The sequence below is a fragment of the Camelus ferus genome, chromosome 16 (assembly GCF_009834535.1).
Source record: "Camelus ferus isolate YT-003-E chromosome 16, BCGSAC_Cfer_1.0, whole genome shotgun sequence".
In the NCBI taxonomy this organism is placed as follows: Eukaryota; Metazoa; Chordata; class Mammalia; order Artiodactyla; family Camelidae; genus Camelus; species Camelus ferus.
The window spans coordinates 51961994-51989676 of NC_045711.1; the positions used below are offsets into that span (position 1 = coordinate 51961994).

Sequence of the window (27683 nt, forward strand, 5' to 3'; positions counted from 1 at the left end):
AAAGAGATAAACAATTTCACAGACAAGCAAAAACTAAAAGAGTTTAGCAACACTACACCCATGCTAAAAGAAATATTGACAGGTCTACTCTAAATAGAAAAGCAGCAGGATGCTACAGAAACAAGAAACTCATAACTGGAAAGGTGATAACTCATGAATTACAAATAAAATAAACACAAAATTGTAAAAGAAGACATCTAAATCAATAAGATTGGGAGAGGGGAGCAAGAAAATATAGAGTATTTTTTTATTTCTTTTTAAAATTTTTGTTCTCATTCGGATGGGTTTAAGATTATGTTACTATCAGTTTAACAAAAACAGTTATAGTAATGGGTTAATAGCCTTACGTAAAAGGGTAACCAGAAGGAAAAAACTTACAAGTGAGTCAGAAAAACTAAATAAAATCCATGATAATACAAAGAAAAATTACCAAACCACAAAAAGAAGAAAGGGACAAAGAAGAAATACCAAATCAACTGCAAAGATATGTGCAAAATGGCAATAAACACACATCTATCATTAATCACTGTAAATATTAATGGACTAAATGCTCCAGTCAAAAGACATAGAGTGGCAGACTGGATAATAAAGCAAGAACCTTCAATATGCTTCATACAGGAAACCCACTTTACGGAGAAGGACACATATAGATTGAGAGTGAAAGGATGGAAAAGGATATTCCATGCAAATGGAAAAGCCAAAACAGCAGGTGTAGCAGTATTGACTTCACACAAACTAGACTTTAAAACAAAATCCATAAAGAAAGATAAAGAAACACATTTTATAATGATTAAAGGAGTAATACAAGATGAGGATATTACACTCATTAATATATATGCACCCAAAGAGGGGCACCTAAGTACATAAAACAATTACTAACAGAGATAAAGGGGGATATTGTTGGGAATAAAGTCATAGTTGGAGATTTTAACACTGCATTAACATCACTACACAGATCTTCCAGACAGAAAGTAAATACGGCAACAAAGAAATTAATAATACAATAGAAAAATAAGACTTGGTGGATATTTTCAGAGTATTGCACCCTCAAAAAATAGAATATACATTCTTTTCAAGTGCACATGGAACATTTTCTAGGATTGATCATGTAGTTGGGCAAAAAAGAAACCACTACAGTTTTAAGAAGATACAAATTGTCTCAAGCATGTTTACTGACCACAATGCCATGAAACTAGAAATCAACTGCAGAGGAACAGGAAAAAAAAAAAAAAAAAGGAAAGCATGGAGATTAAAAAACATACTTGAAAAAAAAACAATGGGTCAATGATGAAATCAAATTTGAAATTAAAAAAAAAAACTTTGAGACAAATGAAAATGAAAACAAAACCACTCAAAATCTATGGGACACAGCAAAGGCAGTGCTAAGAGGGAAGTTTATACTCATACAGGCCTTCCTTAAAAAAGAAGAACAATCTCAAATAAACAATCTAACCCACCAGCTAATAGAGTTAGAAAAAGCAGAGCAAAAAAAACCCCAAAACTCAGCAGAAGGAAGGAAATAATAAAGACCAGGGAGGAAATATAAAACAGAGATTAAAAAATCATAGAAAAAAATCAATCAAACCAAAAGCTGTTTTTTTGAAAAAGTAAATAAAATCAATAAACCTCTGGCTAAACTCACAAAGAAGAAAAAAGAGAGAACACAAATTAGCAAAATAAGAAAGGAAAAAGGAGAAATTACAGCAAATAATGAATATCATACCAGAATATTATGAAATACAGAAGACCATACAAGAATATTATGAAAAACTATATGGCACCAAAATGGATAACCTTGACGAGATGGACAAGTTTCTGGAAGCATACTGTCCACCAAGACTGAACCAAGAAGAAACTTACCATTTAAACAAACCGACCACTACAAATGAAATAGAAATAGCAATTAAAAACCTCCCCACAAATAAAAGTCCAGGACTGGACAGCTTCACCAGGGAATTCTACCAAACATACAGAGAAGAACTCATACCAGTCCTTCTCAAACTCTTCCAGATGATTGAAAAGGGGGGAATACTCCCAAACTCATTCTATGATACCACTATCACCCCAATACCAAAACAAGGTAAAGATACTACCAAAAAAGAAAATTATAGGCAAATATCACCAATGAACATAGATGCCAAAATCCTCACCAAAATATTAGCAAATAATATCCAACAGCACATAGAAAAGATTATACATCATGACCAAGTGGGGTTCATCCAAGGGACATAAGGGTAGTTCACATATGCAAATCAATCAATGTAATACATCACATCAACAAGAGAAAGGACAAAACCCACATGATCATCTCAATAGATGCAGAAAAAGCATTTGATAAAAGTTAATATCTTTGATGATAAAAACTCTTACCAAAGTGGGTAAAGAGGGAACATATCTCAACATAATAAAAGCTATATATGACAAACCTACAGCCAGCATAGTACTCAATGGTGAAAAAGTCAAAAGCTTCCCACTAAAATCTGGGACTGGACAAGACTACCCACTAAAACCACTCCTACTCAACATAGTCTTGGAAGTCCTAGCCACAGCAATCAAGCAAGAGAGAGAAATAAAAGGGATCCAAATTGGAAAAGAAGAGGTTAAAGTGCCACTATATGCTGATGACATGTTACTATATATAGAAAACCCTAAAAGGTCCACACAAAAACTACTAGAGCTGACCGAAGAATTCAGCAAGGTAGCAGGTTACAAGATTAACGTTCAAAAATCACTTGCATTTCTTTACACTAACAATGAATCAACAGAAAAAGAAAGTAAAGAAACAATCCCCTTTAAAATAGCACCCAAAGTAATAAACTACCTAGGAATAAATCTAACCAAGGAGGTGAAAGAATTATACACAGAAAACTATAAACCATTGATGAAGGAAATTAAAGAAGACTTTAAAAAATGGAAAGAAATCCCATGCTCTTGGGTTGGAAGAATCAATATTGTTAAAATGGTCACACTGCCCAAGGCAATCTACAGATTTAATGCAATCCCTATCAAATTACCCAGGACATATTTCACAGAACTAGAACAAATCATAATAAAATTTATGTGGAACCATCAAAGACCTAGAATTGCCAAATCATTACTGAAGAGAAAGAAAGAGGATGGAGGAATAACTATCCCAGACTTCAGACAATACTATAGAGCTACAGTCATCAGCAGCATGGTACTGGTACAAAAACAGACATATAGACCAATGGAACAGAATAGAGAGCCTGGAAATGAACCCAGAAACTTTTGGTCAACTGATCTTCGACAAAGAAAGCAAGAATATACAATGGAATAAAGACAGTCTCTTCAGCAAATGGTGTTGGAAAAACTGGACAGCAACATGTAAAACAATGAAGCTAGAAAACCGCCTTACACCATACACAAAAATCAACTCAAAATGGATCAACGACTTAAACATAAGACAAGATAAAATAAACCTCCTAGGAGAAAGTGTAGGCAAAACATTATCTGACATACATATCAAAAATATTCTCCTAAAACAGTTTACTCAAGCAATAGAAATAAAAGCAAGGATAAACAAATGGGACCTAATGAAAATTACAGGCTTCTGCACAGCAAAAGAAACCATAAGTAAAACAAAAAGACAACCTATGGAATGGGAAAAATGTTTGCAAATGAAACCGATAAAGACTTGATCTCCAGAATATATAAGCAGCTTATATGACTTAACAAGAAAAAAACAAACAACCCGACCCAAAAATGGGCAGAAGACTTAAACAAGCAATTTTCCAAGGAAGACATACAAATGATCAATAGGCACATGAAAGAATGCTCAATATCATTAATTATCAGAGAAATGCAAATCAAAACTACAATGAGGTATCACCTCATATGAGTCAGAATGGCCATCATTCAAAACTCCACAAATGACAAATGCTGGAGAGGATGTGTAGAAAAGGGAACCCTCCTACACTGCTGGTGGGAATGCAGTTTGGTGCAGCCACTATGGAAAACAGTGTGGAGATTCCTCAAAAGACTAGGAATAGACTTACCATATGACCCAGGAATTCTACTCCTGGGCATATATCCAGAAAGAACCCTACTTCAGGATGACACCTGCACCCCAATGTTTATAGCAGCACTATTTACAATAGCCAAAACATGGACACAGCCTAAATGTCCATCAACAGATGACTGGATAAAGAAGAGGTGGTATATTTATACAATGGAATACTATTCAGCCATAAAAACCGACAACATATCGCCACTTGCAGTAACGTGGATGCTCTTGGAGAATGTCATTCTAATTGAAGTAAACTAGAAAGAGAAAGAAAAATACCATATGAGATCACTTATATGTGAAATGTAAAACAAACAAACACACAAACAAAAAACATAAATACAAAACAGAAACAGACTCATAGACATAGAATACATACTTGGGTTGCCAATAGGGCAGTGGGTGGGAAAGGATAGGCTAGGATTTCAAAATATCAAATAGATAAGCAAGATTATACTGTAGAGCACATGGAAATACATACAAGATCTTATGGTAGATCACAGAGAAAAAATATGACAATGAATTATATATATATGTTTATGTATAACTGAAATATTGTGTTCTACACTGAAATTTGACACAGCATTGTAAAATGATTATAAATAAATAAAATAGTTAAAATAAGAATTTGTGGAACATTTATACAATGGAATGCTACTCAACCATAGAAAATAAGAAAATAATGCTATTTGCAGCAACATGCTTGTATTTGGAGATTGTCATACTAAATGAAGTAAGCCACAAAGGGAAAGAAAAATACCATGTGATATCACTTATATATGGAATCTAAAAAAGGCCACAAATGAACTTATTTACAAAACAAACAGACTCACAGACATAGAAAGCAAACTTTTGGTTATTGAATGGGGGAAAATGTGGAGAGAGATAGTTATTTTGGGTTTGGCAGATGTTAGATACTATGTATAAAATTAAGAAACAACAAGGATCTACTGTATATCACAGGAAACTATATTCAATGCCTTGTAGTAACCTATAATGAAAAAGAATATAAGAAAGGATATATGTATGTACATGTATGACTGAAATATTAAGTTGTACACTAGAAATTGACACAAAATTGTAAACTGACTCTATATCAATAAAAAAAGAAATTAAAAAAAAATGGCACCCCACTTCCTTGAAAAAGCCCTGCATATACTAATGCATATGCTTCCCCATCATTAGCCTCATCTTGCTTCTTTGGTCTTTACTCTTCAAAATCAAATCACTCTCACCATGTTGGTAAGTCATTGATCTGGGAACTTTGTTCCCACTCCTCCATTCTTTGACGACTGAATAAAGCTTCTACTGTGTTGATCTCAACTTCAGTTTTGTTTTTCACTTATTGGAACCCAAATAGAAAAAAAGAACTATCCCACGCTGAGGCAACAAACCTTAGCTGGTTTAGGGCCTAAGCAGTGTCTATAACGTTTAATTCAGTAACTCCACCACTATTGGAAATATTCAGAGTTTAAAAGATTTTATTCTTGTTTTTGAGAGATTTCTTCCTGATATCAAATGTGAATAATAAATTATTAGTAACAGATGACAGGAACATCAGCTCTCTTCCTGTAGCTTCCAACTAGGGTAACTATTTCTCCTTAATTTTGCCTGCAACTCAGGATACCCTGGATTCCAAATCAGTCCTACTTACTGGCAACGGTGATAGGAGCTCCATGTAATTTACTTTTTGTCTCAGATTTGACTTATATTGCTTTCATTCTAAATCAAAATTTGGAATCAGATTCCCAGAGATCGAGTTCTTAATTTGTTCTTTCATCCCTCCTAATGCTTGGGTTTAATGTTTTTTCAAACAATCCTTTTTATTTTGTTGGTACTGTTTCCATTATTTTTGATTCTGGCTACTGCACTACAAAATGATAGTTTTTCTTTCATCTTTCCATTAAAATTGTTATTTCTTTTTTTAAAAATTTTTATTGATTTATAATCATTTCACAATATTGTGTCAAATTCCAGTGTTCAGCACAATTTTTCAATTATACATGAACATATATATATTTTCATTGTCACATTCCTTTCTCTGTGAGCTACCATAAGAACTTGTATATATTTTCCTGTGCTATATAATATAATCTTGTTTATCTATTCTACAATTTTGTAATCCCAGTCTGTCTCTTCCCACCCCTCACCCCCTTGGCAACCACAAATCTGTATTCTATGTCTATGAGTCTATTTCTGTTCTGTATTTATGCTTTGTTTGTTTGTTTGTTTTAGATTCCACATATGAGCGATCTCATATAGTATTTTTCTTTCTCTTTCTGGCTTACTTCCCTTAGAATGACATTCTCCAGGAGCATCCATGTTGCTGCAAATGGCGTTATGTTGTCAGTTTTTATGGCATAGCAATAATAGTAATAAAATCCACAGGAGCAACACTATGTATCAGAACATATTTTCTCTATTCCACTCATCTTTTTCTGCTCTTTCTTATTCTTTATAGGATTAAAGGTGTTCAATAAGAAAAATGACAAACATAAGCAATATTTTGATGATGATGAAGATGACGATGATAATTAATAATAATAATAATAATAATAATAATAATAATAATAATAATAATAATAATAATAATAAATACTTTAAATTTATGCTCTGAGAGAAAGGTAATATAATATAGAGAGATTGGCTTGAATAAGATTCCCTCTTTAGCAGAAGGGTCTGCTGTCACTACTTAGAGTGTTAAGTCTGACAAAATTTCCATTTCCCTTTCTCCAGGATGAAGCTCTTACCCTTGAGAGAGTGTAGAGGTGTAGAAAGAAAGAAGGATTGTAAGGAGGAAGAATGAGAGACCAGGGATTAAAGAGACACTTGGATACACATTATTTAAACTAATAGATAATTAAATGAAAAAAGTAAAGGAATATTTTGCTCCACAGTTGGTCTCTGTGAATTTATGATTGCCTAATGGAATCTTTTTATATTAGTTGATTGAATGTATCCTCCCACTAAGAAGGAAACACCAACAATCCTGCACACACAACTAACATTAATTGAAGGCTTATTCAATCAACCATCTTGCTAAGACTTTCACCTTATCATCTCTTCCTCTGTACCCTAAAATAACTGTTTTTTTTTTTTCTCTAGGCTTCCTTCTCAATGAATTGGAAGGGCCAGTGCCCGCTGCAAGTACAGAAATACTTTGGAAACTTTAGTGCCACGGGTGTTTATGAGCAGGGATCAAAATAGGACAGACTATTTTTTCCTAGAGTCAGACTTCTCAAGGCACTGTTTGCTCTGCATTAAAGCTGCTTTGCTCACTTTTCATTCACAAGAACCTAGTGGCTGTCAAGACAAAGTCCTTAGAAGCCCAGAGCTGAATTAGAAAGCAGCTTGCAGTTCCTAGATTCTAAATGTGAAGTAGGAAAAGAACTAACTTTCCTAATATTAATTCTCCCTGACTAAGAAATCCTGCAACGTGCTTTCTCTCCTTTACTGCTTTTTATGCTCAACAACCCCCATTCAACAGCTTTAACTAGGAAGAGGTAATGTGCTGATAATTTCAGAAGAATGGACAGACCCTACAAAATTCCTCCCTGACATTAGGAAGATCAAATAGGATAAGTAGAATGTAGCATCCTGTAAAACACCCTGATTGTTTTTTTAAACATTTTTTATTGATTTATAATCATTTTACAATGTTGTGTCAAATTCCAGTGTTCAGCACAGTTTTTCAGTTATACATGAACATATATATATTCATTGTCACATTTTTTCTCAGTGAGCTACCATAATATTTTGTGTATATTTCCCTGTGCTATACAGTATAATATTTATCTATTCTACAATTCTGAAATCCCGTCTGTCGCTTCCCACCCTCCACCCCCTTGGCAACCACAAGTTTGTATTCTATGTCTATGAGTCTGTTTCTGTTTTGTATTTACACTTTTTTTTGTCTGTTTTGTTCTTTTGTTTTTTAGATTTCACATATAAGTGATCTCATATGGTATTTTTCTTTCTCTTTCTAGTTTACTTCAATTAGAATGACATTCTCCAAGAGCATCCACGTTACTGCAAGTGGCGATATGTTGTCGGTTTTTATGGCTGAATAGTATTCCATTGTATAAATATACCACCTCTTCTTTATCCAGTCATCTGTTGATGGACATTTAGGCTGTGTCCATGTTTTGGCTATTGTAAATAGTGCTGCTATAAACATTGGGGTGCAGGTGTCATCCTGAAGTAGGGTTCTTTCTGGATATATGCCCAGGAGTAGAATTCCTGGGTCATATGGTAAGTCTATTCCTAGTCTTTTGAGGAATCTCCACACTGTTTTCCATAGTGGCTGCACCAAACAGCATTCCCACCAGCAGTGTAAGAGGGTTCCCCTTTCTCCACAGCCTCTCCAGCATTTGTCATTTGTGGATTTTTGAATGACGGCCATTCTGAACGATGTGAAGTGATACCTCATTGTAGTTTTGATTTGCATTTCTCTGATAATTAGTGATATTGAGCATTTTTTTCATGTATCTATTGATCATTTGTGTGTCTTCCTTGGAGAATTGCTTGTTTAGGCCTTCTGCCCATTTTTGGATTGGGTTGTTTATTTTTTTCTTATTGAGTCATATGAGCTGCTTATATATTCTGGAGATCAAGCCTTTGTCAGTTTCATTTGCAAACATTTTTTTCCCATTCCATAGGTTATCTTTTTGTTTTACTTATAGTTTCCTTTGCTGTATAGAAGCTTGTAAGTTTCATTAGGTCCCATTTGTTTATTCTTGCTTTTATTCCTACTAGAAGAAAATTTTTGAGATGTATATCAGATAATGTTTTGCCTATATTTTCCTCTACGAGGCTTAATGTGTGTTGTCTTATGTTTAAGTCTTTGATCCATTTTGAGTTGATTTTTGTATCTGGTGTAAGGGAGTGGTCTAGCTTCATTATTTTACATGCTGCTGTCCAGTTTTCCCAACACCATTTGCTGAAGAGACTGTCTTTATTCCATTGTATATTCTTGCTTCCTTTGTCGAAGATTAGTTGACCAAAATTTGTGGGTTCATTTCCGAACTCTCTATTCTGTTCCATTGGTCTATATGTCTGTTTTTGTAACAATACCATGCTGCTTGATGACTGTAGCATTGTCTGAAGTCTGGGAGAGTTATTCCTCCATCCTCTTTCTTTCTCTTTAGTAATGATTTGGCAATTCTAGGTCTTTGATGGTTCCATATAAATTTTATTATGATTTGTTCTAGTTCTGTGAAATATGTCCTGGGTAATTTGATAGGGATTGCATTAAATCTGTAGATTGCCTTGGGCAGTGTGACCATTTTAACAATATTGATTCTTCCAACCCAAGAGCATGGGATTTCTTTCCATTTTTTAAAGTCTTCTTTAATTTCCTTCATCAATGGTTTATAGTTTTCTGTGTATAATTCTTTCACCTCCCTGGTTAGATCTATTCCCAGATATTTTGTTACTTTGGGTGCTATCTTAAAGGGGATTGTTTCTTTACTTATTTTTTCTGTTGATTCACCGTTAGTGTAAAGAAATGCAACTGATCTTTGAACTTTAATCTTGTAACCTGCTACCTTGCTGAATTCTTCGGTCAGCTCTAGTAGTTTTTGTGTGGACCTTTTAGGGTTTTCTTTTTATTTATTTATTTATTTATTTTTATTTCCCTGTGCTATACAGTGTAGTCTATTCTACAATTTTGAAATCCCAGTCTATCCCTTCCCACCCTCCACCCCCCTGGTAACCACAAGTCTGTATTCTCTGTCTGTGAGTCTATTTCTGTCCTTTATTTATGCTATGTTTTTGTTTGTTTGTTTTTGTTTTTGTTTTTTAGATTCCACATATGAGTGATCTCATATGGTATTTTTCTTTCTCTTTCTGGCTTACTTCACTTAGAATGACATTCTCCAGGAGCATCCATGTTGCTGCAAATGGCGTTATGTTGTCGGTTTTTATGGCTGAGTAGTATTCCATTGTATAAATATACCACCTCTTCTTTATCCAGTCACCTGTTGATGGACATTTAGGCTGTGTCCATGTTTTGGCTATTGTAAATAGTGCTGCTATGAACATTGGGGTGCAGGCGTCATCCTGAAGTAGATTTCCTTCTGGATACAAGCCCAGGAGTGGGATTCCTGGGTCATATGGTAAGTCTATTCCTAGTCTTTTGAGGAATCTCCACACTGTTTTCCATAGTGGCTGCACCAAACTGCATTCCCACCAGCAGTGTAAGAGGGTTCCCCTTTCTCCACAGCCTCTCCAGCATTTGTCATTTGTGGATTTTTGAATGACTGCCATTCTGACTAGTGTGAGGTGATACCTCATTGTAGTTTTGATTTGCATTTCTCTGATAATTAGTGATATTGAGCATTTTTTCATGTGCTTTTTGATCATTTGTATGTCTTCCTTGGAAAATTGCTATAGTAACATGTCTTTGGCATATAGTGACTCTTTTACCTCTTCTTTTCCAATTTTGATCCCTCTTATTTCTCTCTGTTGCCTGATTGCTGTGTCTAAACTTCCAGGACTATGTTGAATAGGAGTGGTGAAAGTGGGCAGCCTTATCTTATCCCAGAATTTAGTGGGAAGCTTTTGAGTATTTCACTGTTGAGGATTATGCTGGCTGTAGGTTTGTCATATATAGCTTCTATTATGTTGAGATATGTTCCCTCTTTACCCACTTTGGTAAGAGTTTTTTTTATCATAAGTTGGTGTTGAAATTTATCAAAGGCTTTTTCTACATCTATTGAGGTGATCATGTGGTTTTTGTCCTTTCTCTTGTTGATGTGATGTATTACATTGATTGATGTGTGTATTTTGAACTACCCTTTTGTCCCTGGGATGAACTCCACTTGGTCATGATGTATAATCTTTTCTATGTGCTGTTGGTTACTATTTGCTAATATTTTGGTGAGGATTTTGATGTCTATGTTCATCAGTGATATTAGCCTATAATTCTGTTTTTTTGGTAGTGCCTTTGCCTGGTTTTGATGTCAGGGTGATGGTGGCTTCATAGAATGAGTTTGGGAGTATTCCCTCCTTTTTAATCATCTGTAAGAGTTTGAGAAGGACTGCTATGTGTTCTTCTCTGTATGTTTGGTAGAATTCCCTGGTGAAAGCATCTGGTCCTGGACTTTTCTTTGTAGAGAGGTTTTTAATTGCTATTTCTATTTCATTTCTAGTGATTGGATTGTTCAAGTGGTCAGTTTCTTCTTGATTCAGGGTTGGTGGACAGTATGATTGCAGAAACTTGTCCATCTCCTCTAGGTTATATAGTTTTGATTCCATATAGTTTTTCATAATATTCTTGTATGATATTCCATATTTATATTTTGTTTGTTGTAATTTCTCCTTTTTCCTTTCTTATTTTGCTAATTTGTGCTCTCTTTTTTTTCTTGTTTGTGAGTTTTGCCATGTGTTCATCAATTTTATTTACTTTTTCAAAAATCCAGCTTTTAGTTTGGTCGATTTTTCCTATGGTCTTGTTAATCTCTATTTTATTTATTTCTTCCCTGATCTTTATAATTTCCTTCTTTCTGCTACCTTTTGGGGCTTTTTATTCTGCTTTTTCTAATTCATTCAGGTGGTGGGTTAAATTGTTTATTTGAGATTGTTCTTCTTTTTTGAGGAAGGCATGTATCACTATAAGCTTCCCTCTTAGCACTACCTTTGCTGTGTCCCATAGATTTTGAGTGCTTGTGCTTTCATTGTCATTTGTCTCAAGGTATTTTTTAAATTCAGCTTTGATTTCCTCATTGACCCATTGTTCTTTTTATAACATATTGTTTAATCTCCATGCTTTCCTTTCTTTCTCCATTGTTTCTCTGTTGTTCATTTCTAGTTTCATGGCATTGTGGTCAGTAAAGATGCTTGAGATAATTTCTATCTTCTTGAAATTGTTGAGGTATCTTTTGTGCCCAAGTACATGATCAATCCTGGAAAATGTTCCATGTGCAGTTGAAAAGAATGTATATCCCATTTTTTGGTGATGTAATGCTCAAAAAGTATCCACCAAATCTAATTTTTCTATTGTATCATTTAATTTCTCTGTTGCCTTATTTATTTTCTGTCTAGAAGATCTGTCTAGTGATGTTAATGCAGTGTTAAAATTTCCAACTATGATTGTATTCCCATCAATATCCCCCTTTATCTCTGTTAGTAATTGTTTTATGTACTTAGGTGCTCCTATATTGGGTGCACATATATTAACGAGTGTAATATCCTCATCTTGTATTACTCCTTTAATCATTATAAAATGTCCTTCTTTATCTTTCTTTATGGCCTTTGTTTTAAAGTCTAATTTGTCTGAAATCAGTACCGCAACCCCTGCTTTTTTGACTTTTCCATTTGCATGGAATATCCTTTTCCATCCTTTCACTCTCATTCTATATGTGTCCTTCTCCCTAAAGTGGGTCTCTTGTATGAAGCATATTAAAGGTTCTTGCTTTATTATCCAGTCTGCCACTCTATGTCTTTTGACTGGAGCATTTAGTCCATTAATATTTACAATGATTAATGATAGATGTGTGTTTATTGCCATTTTGAACTTCTCTTTGCAGTTGATTTGATGTTTCATCTTTGTTCCTTTCTTCTTCCTTTTGTGGTTTGGTTATTTTCCTTTGTATTATCATATATTTTAGTTAATTTTTGTGACTCCCTTGTAAGTTTTTGGCTTGTGGTTACCCTTTTTCATAAATCTATTAGCTCATTACTGTAACTGTTTTTATTATAGTGATAGTAAAATGATCTCAAACCCAACCTACCAAGAAAAAAATATTTAAAAGAAAAAAATATATTCTATATTTCCCTTCCTCTCTCTCCCACTCTCAATGATTTGTATGTCTTCTTTTATAATTTTGTGTGTATTTTATTTGTAATTCATGAGTTATCACCTTTCCAGTTGTGAGTTTCTCATTTCTGTGGCATCCTGCTGCTTTTCTATTTAGAATAGACCTTTCAATATTTCTTTTATCATGGGTTTAGTGTTTTTAAACTCCTGCAGATTTTTCTTGTCTGTGAAATTCTTTATCTCTCCTTCTATCCTAAAAGATAGCCTTACTGGATAAAGTATCCTAGGCTGCATCTTGTTTTTCATTCAGGACTTTGAATATATCTTGCCAGTCCCTTCTGGCCTATAGTGTTTGTGTAGAGAAATCAGCTGAGAGCCTTATGGGGGTTCTTTGCAACTTATTCTTTGCTTTGCTGTTGCTGCCTTTAGAATCATTTCTTTATCTTTGACTCTGGCCATCTTGATTATGATTTGTCTTGGTGTGGGTCTGTTTGGGTTCTTCCTGTTTGGGACCCTCTGAGCTTCCTGTACTTGGATATCTGATTCCTTCTTTAAGTTTGGGAAGTTTTCAGTCATGATTTCTTCAAAAACCTTTTCAATCCCCTTTGATCTTTCTTCCCCTTCTGGGACCCCTATTATGCAAAGTTTGGCATGATTTATATTATCCCATAGATCCTTTATGCTATTTTCATTATTTTTTGTTTGTTTCTCTTATAGCTCTTCTGATTGGGTGCTTTTTATTGTCCTGTCTTCTAGGTCACTAATTCCTTCCTCTGCATTATCTAGTCAGCTTTGCACAGCTTTTAATCATTCCTCACCTCAGTCAATGAGTTTACCAATTCTACTTGGCTTTTCTTTATAGCTTCAATTTCATTTTTGACATATTTTATATCTCTAAGCACTATCTCTTCTAGTTCCTTCAGCACTTGATCACTCCTTTTTTGAAATCTTTATCTAGTAGACTATCAATGTCTATTTAATTGATCATTCTTTCAGGGGATTTCTCTTGTTCTTTTAATTGGGAATGGTTTCTCTGCTTCTTCATCTTGCTCATACCTCTCTGGCACTGTGGTTTATGGAGGATGAGTCATCTATTGCGGTCCTTAACGAGTTTATCTATCTAATGCCTATGTAGGAATAAGACTTAGGAAAAAAAGAAAAAATAAGAGAAAGAGAGAAACAATTTTAAAAGAACGGAGAAAAAATGGTTTTAAAACAGTGTATAATGAATAATAGAAGAGCAAGTTGAAGCAGAATAGCAATTGGGTTTGATGTCCTTTTAAAACGTTTAAAAAAAGGGGAAAAGATGAAAAGATGTATTTGAAACCTGTGTCTAATCAATAACAGGACGTCAAAACCCAAGAGAAGTAAAAATGAATTAAGAACTAAAAATTAATTGGGTAATAGGAAATAGAACAGGTAAAAACAGATTTAAAAAAAAAAAGGGTCAGTGTTCTCCTGGAGTCTGTGTGCTTTTAATGTGAAGTCTTTCTGTCTTTGTCCTGTTTTGGAAGCTCAGCTTGTTGTTTCCAGAGGACCTCCGTTGGCGCCCTTTTCTGTGCTGCTCCCAGTACCTGTCAGCAAGCAGGTCAAGCCTCCTCCCAAAGCTGGGTCAGGTATAGCTCTCCTTTGCTGTGGGCGGGCATGTCACTGCCCCTCCTGATGCCGCAGTCAGATGGTTCAGACTGGCCAGTTAGGAGGGCGGGTAGTGCCCCCTCCCAGCACCTTGGTCAGGGGCTGCATTCCTGCCCAAAAGGTGGGAGTCCGCCCTCCATCTCCTGGTGCCAGTCACTCTGCTTCTCTGTGCAGCTGCACGCCCCAGCTGAGGTTGGCGCTCCACAGGTGGGCTCGGGGAAGACCGAGGAACAGCCTTGTCCCTACTCTTGGCCAAAACCCAGCTCCTTGTTTGTCTTGGCAGAGCAAGTTCTCTGAGGGACCAGTATTGAGGGATCCTATCTGCCTCGGGCTGTAGACAGGTCTCTGTCTGGCCTTTGAGGCTGCTAAGCCGTTAGGTCTGGATGCAGGTTTCGCCCAGCCCCTGCCTGGATGCTAAGTGCCAGAGGATATGGAAGCTGTTCCTGACCCCATCTCTCTTCCCCCAAAAACTTTCCGTGGGTTTTCAGGGATGGGGCTATGCACCCTTCCCCCCAGAGCACATCAACTGTGTTGTTTTATGGAGGGCTGAGGTTGTTCTGCCCTGTGCACCCACAGCCTTGGCATGCAGCCCCTTGCAGTCCCCCAGCGCTGCCTCAGTGCAGATGCCCCCATCTCTCACCCGGCTTGGGCAGCCCGGCCCTGCCACCAGCTGCTGCCCTGCTTCTCAGGCTGGGTGTCACAAGGACCCTCTGTGACCGTTTAACTTAGTTCTGTCAGTCAAGGGCTGCTCTGTACAGATCCGAGCCTTGGAGGCTCCCCCTCCATCCCACTGGCATCTTAGTTGGAGAGGGGAGATCCAGCGAATGAGCGCCAGTCCTCCTTTGCCACTCCCTCCCCACGGGGCCCGTCCTGCTGTGCTTTGCCTTTTCTTCTTTCTTTTTTCCTTTTCTCCTACCAGATTTTTGGCGTCTCTATCCTTTGAAGAGGGTGATGTTCTGTTGGAGCTCTGCAGGTGCTCTGGTTGGTTGAGTGGGTCTGTGGATGTGAGTCTTGGTGCATTTGTGGGAGAGACTGAGCTACAAGCGTCCTTCTACTCCGCCATCTTCTCTCTTCTAAAATGCCCTGATTGTTATCATCTTTTGTTCCATCTAGTTTTTCTATAAAACTTCAAGTTCCCAATCCCAAGTCTTTAAAGCATTAGCCTGCTGTGACTCCCTTTTCACTGGAAAAGGAATAAAGCTGTTCTTTTTCTCCCAAAACTCTGCCTCTGAGTCTCAATCTGGCTTTTGGGGTGCAAAGGCTGGTTTTGTGGCAACAGCCTTGTCAACCCAACATGGGTCTTGACTTTCCTTTCCTTTTTCCTACCCCTGGACACCTTGGCTTTATCAGACACCCTAAAGGCAACCCCTGCACCAGCCTTCCTTGGGAGAGCAGAGGGTTAGGGGGAGCTCAGCAAGGCCAGATCACCGGAGCAATCAATAACAGGAGAGGACCTGTATCTGAGCCACTCCAGTGGCCATTATCAATGGCTGGGACTCTGAGGTGGGAGAATGGGAGCTGAGGAAAATCACCTAAGCAGCTGCCAAAGGCTTTTTTCCTTTGGGACTATTTTCTTCTTCCTTCCAAACTTGGTGTAGACCTACAGTTGCTTGACAACTTGAGAGACAAAAGATCACTGCTAGCAATACAGAAAAATTGAATGTTAGGTGAGAAGATAGCCATGTCCCAGGTCTCAGCTGAGTACTTGGGATGTTTCCCAGCAAGTGGGGATCCTTAGCTTCATGCAGGAAAGAATTCAAGAGTGAGCCACAATTGTGTAAAAGGAGATTTATTTAGAGAGATACGTACTTCATAGAATGTAGGCTATTTCAGAAGACAAGAGAAAGGCCATGAGGTGTGGGTGTTGTGTGCTTACTTTGCTTTTATTTTTTAATTGAAGCACCATCAGATACAATGTGTTAATTTCTAGTATACAGCATAATGTCCCAGTCATTCATATACATACATGTATTTGTTTTCATACTCTTTTTCATCAAAGGTTATTACAAGATACTGAACATAGTTCCCTGTGCTATACAGCAGAAACTTTTTTAAAGTCTATTTTTATATTTAGTGGCTAACATTTATAAATGTCAAACTCCCAAATTTATCCCCTCCTACCCTCTTTCCTCAGTAACCATAAGAACATTTACTATGTCTGTGAGAATGTTTCTGTTCTATAGATGAGTTCATATTGTCTTTTTTTTTTTAAGATTTGACAAATGAGTGATATCTTATGGTATTTTTCTTTCTATTTCTGGATCACTTCACTTAGAATGATGATCTCTAGGTCCATCCACATCGCTGCAGATGGCATTATTTTATTTTTTATGGCTAAGTAGTATTCCACCATGTAAATATACCACAACTTCTTTATCCAGTCATCTGTCAATGGACATTTAGGTTGTTTCCATTTCTTGGTTACTGTATATAATGCTTCTATGAATATTTGGGTGCATGTACCTTTTTGAGATCCCTGTGGATATACACCCAGTAGAAGGATTGCTATATCAAATGGTAAGTCTATTTTTAGTTTATTGAAGTATCTCCATACTGTTCCCTGATGACTGTACCAAACTACATTCCCACCAGCAGAGTAGGAGGGCTCCCTTTTCTCCATACCCTCTCCAGCATTACTCATTCATGGACTTTTTAATGATGACCATTCTAACTGGTGTGAGATGATAACTCATTATAGTTTTGATTTGCATTTCTCTGATATTTAGAGATATTGAGCCTCTTTTCATGTGCCTATTGGCCATTTTTAGTCTTCGTTGGAGAATTGCTTGCTTAGATCGTCTGCCCATTTTTGGATTGGGTTGAGTTTTTTGTTTATTTTGTTGTTGTAAAGTTGTATGAGCTGTTGAAATTAAGCCTTTGTAGGTTGCATCATTTGAAAATATCCTCTTCCATTCTATAAGTTGTCATTTTGTTTTGCTTATGGTTTCCTTTGCTGTGCAAAAGCTTATGAGTTTAACTAGGTCTCATTTGTTTATTTTTGCTCTTATTTCCATTGCCTGAGTAGATTGCCATTGAAGAACATTGCTAAGATTTATGTCAGAGAATGATTTGTCTATGTTTTATTCTAGAAGATTTACTATGTCTTGTCTTATATTTAAGTCTTTAAGCCAGTTTGAGTTTATTTTTGTTTATAGTATGAGGGAGTGTTCTAAATTCATTGATTTATATGCTGCTATCCAGTTTCCCCAACACTACTTGTTGAAGAAACTGTTTTTCCTCTGTCATATGCTGTTGCCTCCTTTGTCAAAGATTAATTGACCATAGGTCTGTGGATTTATTTCTGGGCTGTCTATTGTGTTCCTTTGATCCATATGTCTGTTTTTATGCCCAAACCATGACCTTTTGATTATAGTAGCTCTGTGGCACTTTTGAAGTCTGGGAGGGTTATTCCTTCAGTTTTGTTCTTTTTCTTCAATATTGCTTTGGAAATTTTGGATATTTTGTGATTCCATACAAGTTTTAAGATGTCTTGTTCTAGTTCTATGAAAAATATCCTGCATAATTTGATAGGGATCATATTAAATGTGTAGATTGCCTTGGGCAGTATGGCGATTTTAATAATACTGATTCTTCCAAACCAAGTGTATGGGATATCTTTCTATTTTATTAAGTCATTAATTTCATTAGGAATTTTTTTTTTTTTTCAGTTCTTCATGTAAAAGTCTTTTACCTCCTTGGTCAGATTTATTTCTAAGTATTTTATTGTTTTGGATGCAATTTTAAAAGGAATTGTTTCTTTACTTTCTTTTCCTAATAATTCATCATTAGTGTAAAAAAATGCAACTGATTTTTGTATGTTAATCTTGTATCCTGCTATCTTGCTGAATTCTTTTATCAGCTCTAATAGTTATTGTGTGGAGTCTTCAGGGATTTCTATATATCGTATTATGTCATCCACATATAATGACAATTTTACCTCTTCTTTTCCAATTTGAATCCTTTTTATTTATTTTTATTGCCTTATTGCTGTGGCTAAGGCTTCCAGGACTATGTTTAATAGAAGTGGTGAAGGTGGACATCCTGTCTTGTTCCAGGTTTTCAGGAGAAGGCCTTCAGTTTTTCACCATTAAATATCATGCTGGCTGTAGGCTTGTCATAGTTTTTATTATGTTGAGATATATTCCCTCTATATCCTTTTCGGTAATAAGTAATTTTTAAATCATGAATGGATGTTGAATTTTGTCCAATGCTTTTTCTACATCTATTGAGATGATCATGTGATTTTTGTCCTTTCTCTTGTTGATGTGGTGTATCATATTGATTCATTTGCATAAGCTGAACCATCTTTGTGTCCCTGGAATGAATGCAATTTGATCATGGTGTATGATATTTTTATGTGCTGTTGGATTTTGTTTGCTAATATTTTGTTGAGAATTTTTGCATCTATGTTCATCAGTGATATTGGCCTGTAATTTAATTTTTTGATAGTGTCTTTGGTTTTGGTCTCAGGGTGATGGTGAGTTTGGGAGTACTCACTCTTATTCAATCATTTGGAAGAGTTTGAGAAAGACCAGTGGGAGATCTTCCTCATATGTTTGATAGAATTCCCCAGTGAAAACATCCGGTCCTAGATTTTTGTTTGCAAGTTTTTTTTTTTAATTGTTATTTGTATTCCAATTCTAGTTATCTGTCTGTTCAAATGGTCAATTTCTTTTTGATTCAGTCTTACTAGACTGCATGTTTCCGGAAATTTGTCCATTTCTTCTAGGTTATTCAGTTTGCTTCCATACAGTTGTTTATAGAATTCTCTTATGATATTCTATATTTCTGTGGTATTGGTTATAATTTCTCCATTTTCCTTTTAAATTTGATTTGTGTTCTCTCTCTTTTCTTCTTGGTGAGCCTGGTTAGAGGTTTGTCAATTTTGTTTACTATTTTTAAAAAAACAGCTCTTGGTTTGATTGATTTTTAAAAATTTTTTTAGCCTCTATTTCATTTATTTCCACCCTGATCTTTATTGTTTCCTTCATTCTGCTGATTTTTAGTTTTGCTTGATCTTCTCTTTCTAATTCTTTTAGATGATGAGTTAGATTGTTTATTTGAGATGTTTTTCTTTTTTGAGGAAGGCCTGTATCACAGTGAACTTTCTTCTTAGGACCAATTTTGCTTCATCCCATAGATGTTTGTGGTTGTGTTTTCATTGTCATTTGTCTCAAAGTAATTTTTAATGAATTTCTAATTTATTTTTTAATGGTATGTTGTTTAATCTACATGCTGTCATTTTTTCCCTTTGTTTTCCTGTGGTTGACTTTTAGTTTCATGGCACTGTTTTAGAAAAGATGCTTGAAATAATTTCTGTCTACTTAAATTTGTTGAGAACTCTTTTGTGCCCGAGCACATAATCTATCCTAGAAAATGTTCCATGTGCACTTGAAAAGAATGTATATTCTATTTTAGAGGGATGCAATGTTCTGAAAAGTCAAGTCTGAATGCTCTATTGTATCATTTAGTTTCTCTATTGCCTTATTGATTTTCTGTCTGGAAGATCTGTCCAATGATGTTAATTGGGGGTTAATGTCTCCTACTATGATTGTGGTCCCATCAATTTCTCCATTTATATCTGTTAGTACTTACTTTATGTTCTTAGGTGCTCTTATATTGAGCACCTATATTGGGTGCATATAAGTTAATGTGTGTAATATCCTCATCTTATATTACTCCTTTTATCATTGTATATTGTCCTTTATATTTCTTTACGGCCTTCATTTTAAAATCCGTTTTGCCTGATATCAGTATTGCTACTCCCATTTTCTTGTCAGTTCCAGTTATACGAAATATCTTTTTCCATCCTCTCACTTTCAATCTATGTGTGTCTTTCACCCTAAAGTGTACCTCTTGTATGCATTATATTGTAAGTTCTTTTATTATCCAATCTGCTACTCAATGTCTTTTGATTGGAGCATTTAGTCCATTGGCATTAAAAGTAGTTATTGATAGATGTGTGTTTATTGCCATTTTAAATAGTTTTTCAGTTGATTTGGTATTTCCTCTTTTTTCTTTTTCTTTTTGTGGTTTGATAATTTTCTTTTGTATTATCTTGCTTTCCTTTTGGTTTTTGTGATTATATTGTATGCTTTTGACTTGTGGTTACCCTATTTTTCAAATATATTAACCCATTAGTATATCTATTTACTTTAAACTGATAATTATATAAGCACAACCACATCCTAAAAAGAAAGGAGAAAATCTATATTTTCTTGCTCCCCTCTTCCACCCTTTATGATGTTGATATCCTCTTTTACATTTTCATGTTTATTCTGTTGCAACTCATTGTAGTCATCGCACTTCCAATTATGGTTTTCTACCTTCTATAGAATCCTGCTTCTTTTCTATTTAGAGTAGACATTTCAATATTTCTCTTAGCATAGGTTTAGTATTGCTGAATTCTTTTAGTTTCTTCTTTGTGAAATTCTTTATCTCTTCTATTTTAAAGGATAGCCTTGCTGGATAAATTTTCCCAGATTACAACTTTTTCTCATTCAGAACTTTGAATATAACTTGCCACTCCCTTCTGGTCTGCAGTATTTGTGTAGTGAAACCAGCTGAAAGCCTTATGGGGGTTCCCTTGTAACTCACTCTTTGTTTTTCTATTGCTACCTTTAGAATCATTTCTTCATCTTTAACCTTGGCCATCCTAATTATAACATGTCTTGGCGTAAGTCTATTTGGGCTCTTCTTGTTTGGGACCCTCTGTGTTTCCTGTACTTGGATATTTGATTCCTTCTTTAGGTTTGTGAATTTTCAAATATAATTTCTTCAGATACCTTTTCAATCCCCTTTGCTCTTACTTCTCCTTCTGGGATCCCTATTATGTGTAGGTTGGCACACTTTATATAATCCCATAGGTCCCTTATATCACTTTCATTGGTTTTTATTTGCTTTTCTGTCTGCTGTTCTAATTGGGAGACTTCTTTTATCTTGGCTTCTAAGTCAGTAATTTTTTCCTCTGTGTTGTCCAGTCTGCTTTTGTTTGCTTTTAATGTGCCTCTTATCTCAGCCATTGAGTTTTCTATTTTTAACAGAAGTTGGCTCCTATTTATACTTCCCATTTCCTTTTTAAAGTTTTCTCTGTCTCTATTCATAGTCTTTTTTAGTGATTTCAGTGCTTTGATCACTCCTGTTTTGAAGTTATGACCTAGTAGACTATTGAGGGCTATTTCATTAATTATTCTTTCAGTGGATTGTGGAGTATTATTTATCTACTGTGGTCTTGAAGTTTTTTTTTTTTTTAAGAGGATGCATTCTTGTGTAAACTGTGTACCCCTAATAATTTTGTTTTGAGGTCTGTTTTTAGTATGGATGCTTTCCATGTCTTTCTTCTGTGTGTGTTGACTGTTATCCCTTTGATTTTGGGTGTGGCTGGTGTTGTGAACAGAGCCTGACCTGGTTGTTGGGCAGGGCCTCCTTTTTGTTCTGTGGTTGTCCCAGTATTGATAGGTTTTGAGTCTGTTCCTTTTTTGTTGCAATGGCAACTTCCAGATCTGTTTCTGAGCTGCAGTTCATAGTAGGTGTCTTTGAGCTCATTAAGTACACTTTGTTGACTGTACCTTTTCCCTTGCTTTAGCCATAAGAATGTCAGTGCACTGCACTGGTGTCCCCCAGGTTCTCTGCCCTCAGGGTACCAGTACATTTCCACTAACATCTGGGTTGGACACCTGGATCATGGTACACTATCAGGTCTGTGACATACCCAGCACTAATCACCTCTCCTTTACTTGCCTTGTTGCATGATCTCTGCTTACTCATCTTAGAGGCCTGTGTCATTAGGGCCCCTAGCCCTCAGTGACTTGAAGTTCATGCTATTGGGTCATTGCCATCTCCAGCACCACAAGCTGCCCCTTCATTCACTCCATTGCATGACCACTGCTTACTCATTCCAGAGGCCCAAAGACCACAAAATGGGGTCAGCATAGTTCCCAGAACCATGTCTGTGTGTGGTAGGCAGGCTTACAGAAAACAGCTGCACCAGCCCTAACCCTTGCTGTGTGACAGGACTCTGCTCTTTGATCCTTTGTCATATAGTTGCATGTCCAGAAAGGCACTCACTTTGCAAAATGTTTCCCTCTGCCTGGGGCTGTAAAGCAACCTCAGTCTTGCTTATGAACTTGTGGAGCCCTTGGGTAAAGATTCAGATATCAACCCTACCTCCACATTACAGCTGTGCACCTGTGAATATGGTGGCTAGGGCGAGCCCCACCTCTCTTCTTCTGAGAACACACCAGTGATGGTGCTGCAGCTCTGCATAGACAAAGGTACAGCCCAGCCGCATTGTGCCTCTCCCCACAACATGCAATGGCAGTGTTGATTTTTCCCATTTTTTATGGGGGACCCAGGTTATTCTGTTCTGTATACACTTTTATTCATGGTGCCTGATGTTGCCTCTGCACAGTCAGCCCAAGTCCTCCACCTAGTTTGGACAGTCAGTTCTGGCCCACCACCACTGGCTTGCATCTAGGGCTGAGGATCACAGGGAGCCTTTATACCTATTTCACTTAGTTCTCTCAGCCAAAGTCTGCTGTGCACAGATCCAAGAATTGGAGGTTATCCCTTTGTCCCTGCTGACCTCTACATTGGAGAGGGGGAATCCCATTATAGGAGCAGTATACCTCATTTATCACTCCCTCCCCACAAGACAGGTCCTGCAATAATTTCCTTCTTCTTTTTTTTTCTACTACCAGATTTGTGATGAATTTTGTCTTTTGAAGAAGGTAATGTTATGTCAAATTTCAGCTGGTGTTCTGAGTGGATGGGTGGGTCCATGTATGTCTTTCTTGGTGTATTCATGGGAAAGGGTGAGCTAACAACATCCTTCTTCTCCACCATCTTGGCCACTTCCTGGTGCTTGGTTAAAACAAAAGTAGTTACACACTCCATAGACAGGGTGCAGGTCATCTTACTCAGAAGGGAGAGTGGCCACAAGGTGTAGGGATTGTTAAATTTTTTGGGCTCAGTAACTTCATATGCTAACAAGTGGGAGGGTTATTCCAACTACTTTGGGGAAGGGACTGAGATTCTCAGGAATTGGCCCACTACCCACTTTTTTACCTTTTATGATTAACCTTGAAATTGTCATGATACCTGTGGGAGTGTCATTTACCATGCTAATATATTACAGAGAATCTGAAGGTCTACTAGAAGTCAAATATCCTATCATCTTGGGCCTCAAGGCCTGTTGGGAGATGAATTTTTCACCACTTTGGTGTTAATTGCTGAGTTATTTTTTGAATGACTCTGACCTACCCCCTTCCTTCCTGTCTCATTCCTCCCTCAGAGATTTTACTCCCATAATCTTATGAGGGTGCAGATGGATGATGGTCTGTCTTCCAAAACTGCTTCAGGGCTGAGTAGGAGCATTGACCCTGACTATCAGAGAGTAAAAAAATCTCTAAATGCCTAATTTAGGGGCCCCATGGGCAGGGGAGACCCAAATCCCTTGGGACAATTGTCAGCCTCGCTTCCAGTGGTATTTTGGTTTTCATGTTGGGCAGGTTCCCAGTGGAACCAAGATAGGGCACTTGTCTTTCCAGTGGCTCTCCTGGCTGTACTTAAATCAGGTCTTTTTTGAGGAAGATGTGGCTCAGATCTAAGAGTCCTTGATCCTGTCTTTGTCATGGGTCTTCACAAGAAAGGGTAACCCTGAGGGGGTGCAGGGGTTAGGGCTGATGCTGAGAATTGTGACTTTTGCTGTTGTCCCTGATTCCCTTTTGCCTATTGAACCCTGTCTCTATTGTTAAATACTCCAAATGCCAGATCCATGAGATGATTCATGGTGGCCTGGGGTCTCCAGCTGCCCAGGAATGGTATTAGGGCTTAATGATTGAGAAGAATATTCTCCCTTAGAGTCAGGGGAGGTAAAAGTTCTTGGCTGTGGACTTTGTGGAGGTGGACCCATAAGGGGTCATCTTAAACATCGAGCTCCAGAGGAGGGTCAAGATGGCAGAGTAGAAGGATACTGATAGCTCACCCTCTCCCACAAGACACCAGAACTAACATCCACAGACCCACCCATCCAATCAAAACACCTGCTGAACTTTGACAGAACATCACCTTCTTCAAAAGACAAAATATGCCACTAATCTGGAAGGAGAAAAAGAAAAAAGAAGGAAGAAAAAGGAAAGTAGTGTGGGACCAGTCCTGGAAGGAGGGAGCAGCAAAGGAGGAGTAGTGGTCATTCACTGGGTCACCCCTGCTCCAACAGAGAGGCCAGCAAGATGGAGGGTGAAACTCTGAGGCTCATATCTGTATGGAATAGCCCTTGACCAATAAAACTATGTTAAATGGATGCAAAGAGTCTCCATGACCCCCAGTTCTAAGCATGAACCAGTAGGTGTGGGATGGGACAGATTGCTTAAGCCAGTTGGACGACTTGGGTCAACTGTACAGAGGCAACCTTGGGGGACTGCAGTGTGCTATGTGCCATGGCTCAGAGGGTATACAGAACAGAATAGTCTGGGTCCCCCATAAAATAGGAATAAAAAGAAAAGCAGCAATACTGATGTGCTCTGGGGGAAGAGGTGCAGTAGCCTTAGTCTCTGAGGCCTGAGGCACCATTACTGGTGTGTTCTGGGGAGATGAGAGGTGGGGTGCAACCACAGCCACCAAATCCTCACTCAGAGGAGGGTGTCAAAATCTGAATACTTACCTAGGTGCCCATAAGCGAAACTAAGATTTGTTTACAGCCCCAGGAAGATAGGAATGCTCTGCCCTGGTGCCTCTGTGAACTCCTGCCTCTAAGACAAATAAGGAGCTGAGTTCTGGCATAGAGCAGGGGCAAGTGCTGGTGCAGCCATGTTGTCCAAGCCCACCTACAGAGCTTGGACCTTATGTGGTGTGGAGAGTGGCACTCAAATGGGGAGTGATGTGCCCACCTACCAGGCATGAGGACAGTGTCAGACCTTGGCATAGGGAAGGGGCATGACCTGCCCACCTACCATGAAGTAGTGACACCTCCAGATATAGTTTTGGGAGGAGATGCAAACCACCCTCTGACCAGAACTGGGAACAGCACAGACCAGGAGTGTGACAAGAAGGCCTCTGGAAACATTGAGCAGAGTTCACACAGTAGGGTGAGTACAGGAGTGATGACAACCACAAAAAAAAAAAGGAGGTTCAATAGACAGGGCAGGTTCTGGCTACCAGATCACTGGCCACACCCCCAACTGAAGGGACAACAGGCAAAAAGCAGGGAAGGAAGACGTGGCAACTACCAAGAAGGACCTTACTTAAGAAGAACCTCTCAACAAAATTATTAAGAGTGCACAGTCTCCAGGGGAACACATCCACTTTTTTTTCTTTTCTTTTTAAATTTTTACTTTACAAATTTTTTGTTTCTATTTTATTCCTTTAAAAATTCTTCTTCTTCTTCTTCTTCTTCTTCTTCTTCTTCTTCTTCTTCTTCTTCTTCTTCTTCTTCTTCTTCTTCTTCTTCTTCTTCTTCTTCTTCTTCTTCTTCTTCTTCTTCTTCTTCTTCTTCTTCTTCTTCTTCTTCTTCTTCTTCTTCTTCTTCTTCCTGCTGCTGCTTCTGCTTCTTCTTCTTCTGCTGCTGCTTCTGCTGCTTCTTCTTGTCTCAGTTTCATTTTTATTTGTTTTGTTCTGTTATCAATTATAAACTGTTTTCAAATATTTTTTCTTCTTTTAATTACTTTTAAATGTCTATCAATTTGATTTCTATTTCTTTGTGTTGTTATTCTGTTATTGATTATACTGTTATCAAATATTTTTTCTTCTTTTAAGTTTTAAAAAATTTGTCTCAACTTGATTTTTATCTTCAATTTGTTATTCTGTTATTTATTATACTCTGTTTTCAAATCTTTTCCTCTTTTGAATTTCTTTTCTTTTTTAGTTTTATTTCTGCATCTGCTTTAAATAAATAAGTAAATAAACAAACAAACCATTTAAGGACCACAGTAGATGAATGATACTCCATGAGCCATAGTACCAGAGACATATAAGTAAAAGGAAGAAGCCGAACTACTCCCAATTAAAATAACAAGAGAAGTCTTCTGAAAGAATAATCAATAAAATAGACCTTGATACTCTACTAGATCATGATTTCAAAACAGGAGTGACCAAAGTACTGAAGGAACCAAGAGTTTGTGTATAGAGACAGCGAATATGTCAAAAAGGAAATTGAAGATATAAAGAGGAGCCAATTAAAACTGGAAAACTCATTTGCTGAGGTGAGAGCTGAGCTAAAGTCTATAAAAAGTAGGCTTGATAATGCAGAGAAATGAATAAGTGACTTAGAAGACAAGAAAACAGAAATCTCCTAATCAGAACAGCTGAGAGGAAAACAAACAAACAAAACCAGTGAAAACAATATAAGTGACCTATGGGATAATATAAAGCATATTGAATTACACATGATAGGGGTCCCAGGAGAAGAAAGAGTAAAAGGGATTGAAAAGGTATTTGAAGAAATCATGACTGAAATTTTCCCAAACCTAAAGAAGGAACCAGATACCCAAGTACAGGAAAATCAGAGAGTCCCAAATAGGAAGAACCCAAACAGACACACAGTAAACATATTATAATCTGGATGGCCAGGATTAAGGATTAAGAAATGATTCTAAAAGCAGCAAGAGAAAAGCAAAGAGTGAGTTACAAGGGAACCCCCATAAGGCTTTCAGCTGATTTCTCTACATAAACACTGCAGGCCAAAAGACAGTGTGAAGATATATTCAAAGTCCTGAATGAGAAAATGATGCAACCTAGGATACTTTATCCAGCAAGGGTATGCTTTAGAAAAGAAGGAGATATAAAGAACTTCACAGACAAGCAAAAACTAAAAGAATTTAGCAATACTAAACCTATGCTAAGAGAAACATTGTGATGTTTACTCTAAATAGAAAAGAAGCAGGATGTTACAGAAAGGAGAAAACCATAATTGGAAAGCGATAACTACAATGAATTACAATATAATAAACATGAAATTGTGAAAAGGACATCTAAATCATTAAGAGTGGGAAAGGGGAGCAAGAAAACATAGACTTTTTTCCTTTTTTCTTTTTTTGTTATTGGTAGGATGGGTTTGAGCTCATAATACTATCTGTTTAAAACCAACAGATATAGTAATGGGTTAACATACTTACAAAACAGGGTAACAACAAGCCAAAACCTTACAACAGAGTCAAAAGAGCTATAAAGAAACCAAGATAATATAAAGGAAAATTATCAAACCACACAAAGAAAAAGAAAGGAACTAAGAGAAAACACCAGATTAACTGCAAAACTGAGTTCAAAATG

General features: G+C 36.9%; 1 long non-coding RNA gene across 1 annotated transcript; it reads right to left on the reverse strand.

The window, feature by feature from the left end:
• Positions 1-220: 220 nt before the first annotated feature.
• Positions 221-27679, reverse strand: LOC116656858. The gene is made up of 3 exons (XR_004311865.1): positions 27429-27679; positions 25161-25162; positions 221-253 (listed from the first exon to the last, which is right to left on the reverse strand). It is a non-coding gene; the product is annotated as an uncharacterized LOC116656858 (long non-coding RNA).
• Positions 27680-27683: the final 4 nt, after the last annotated feature.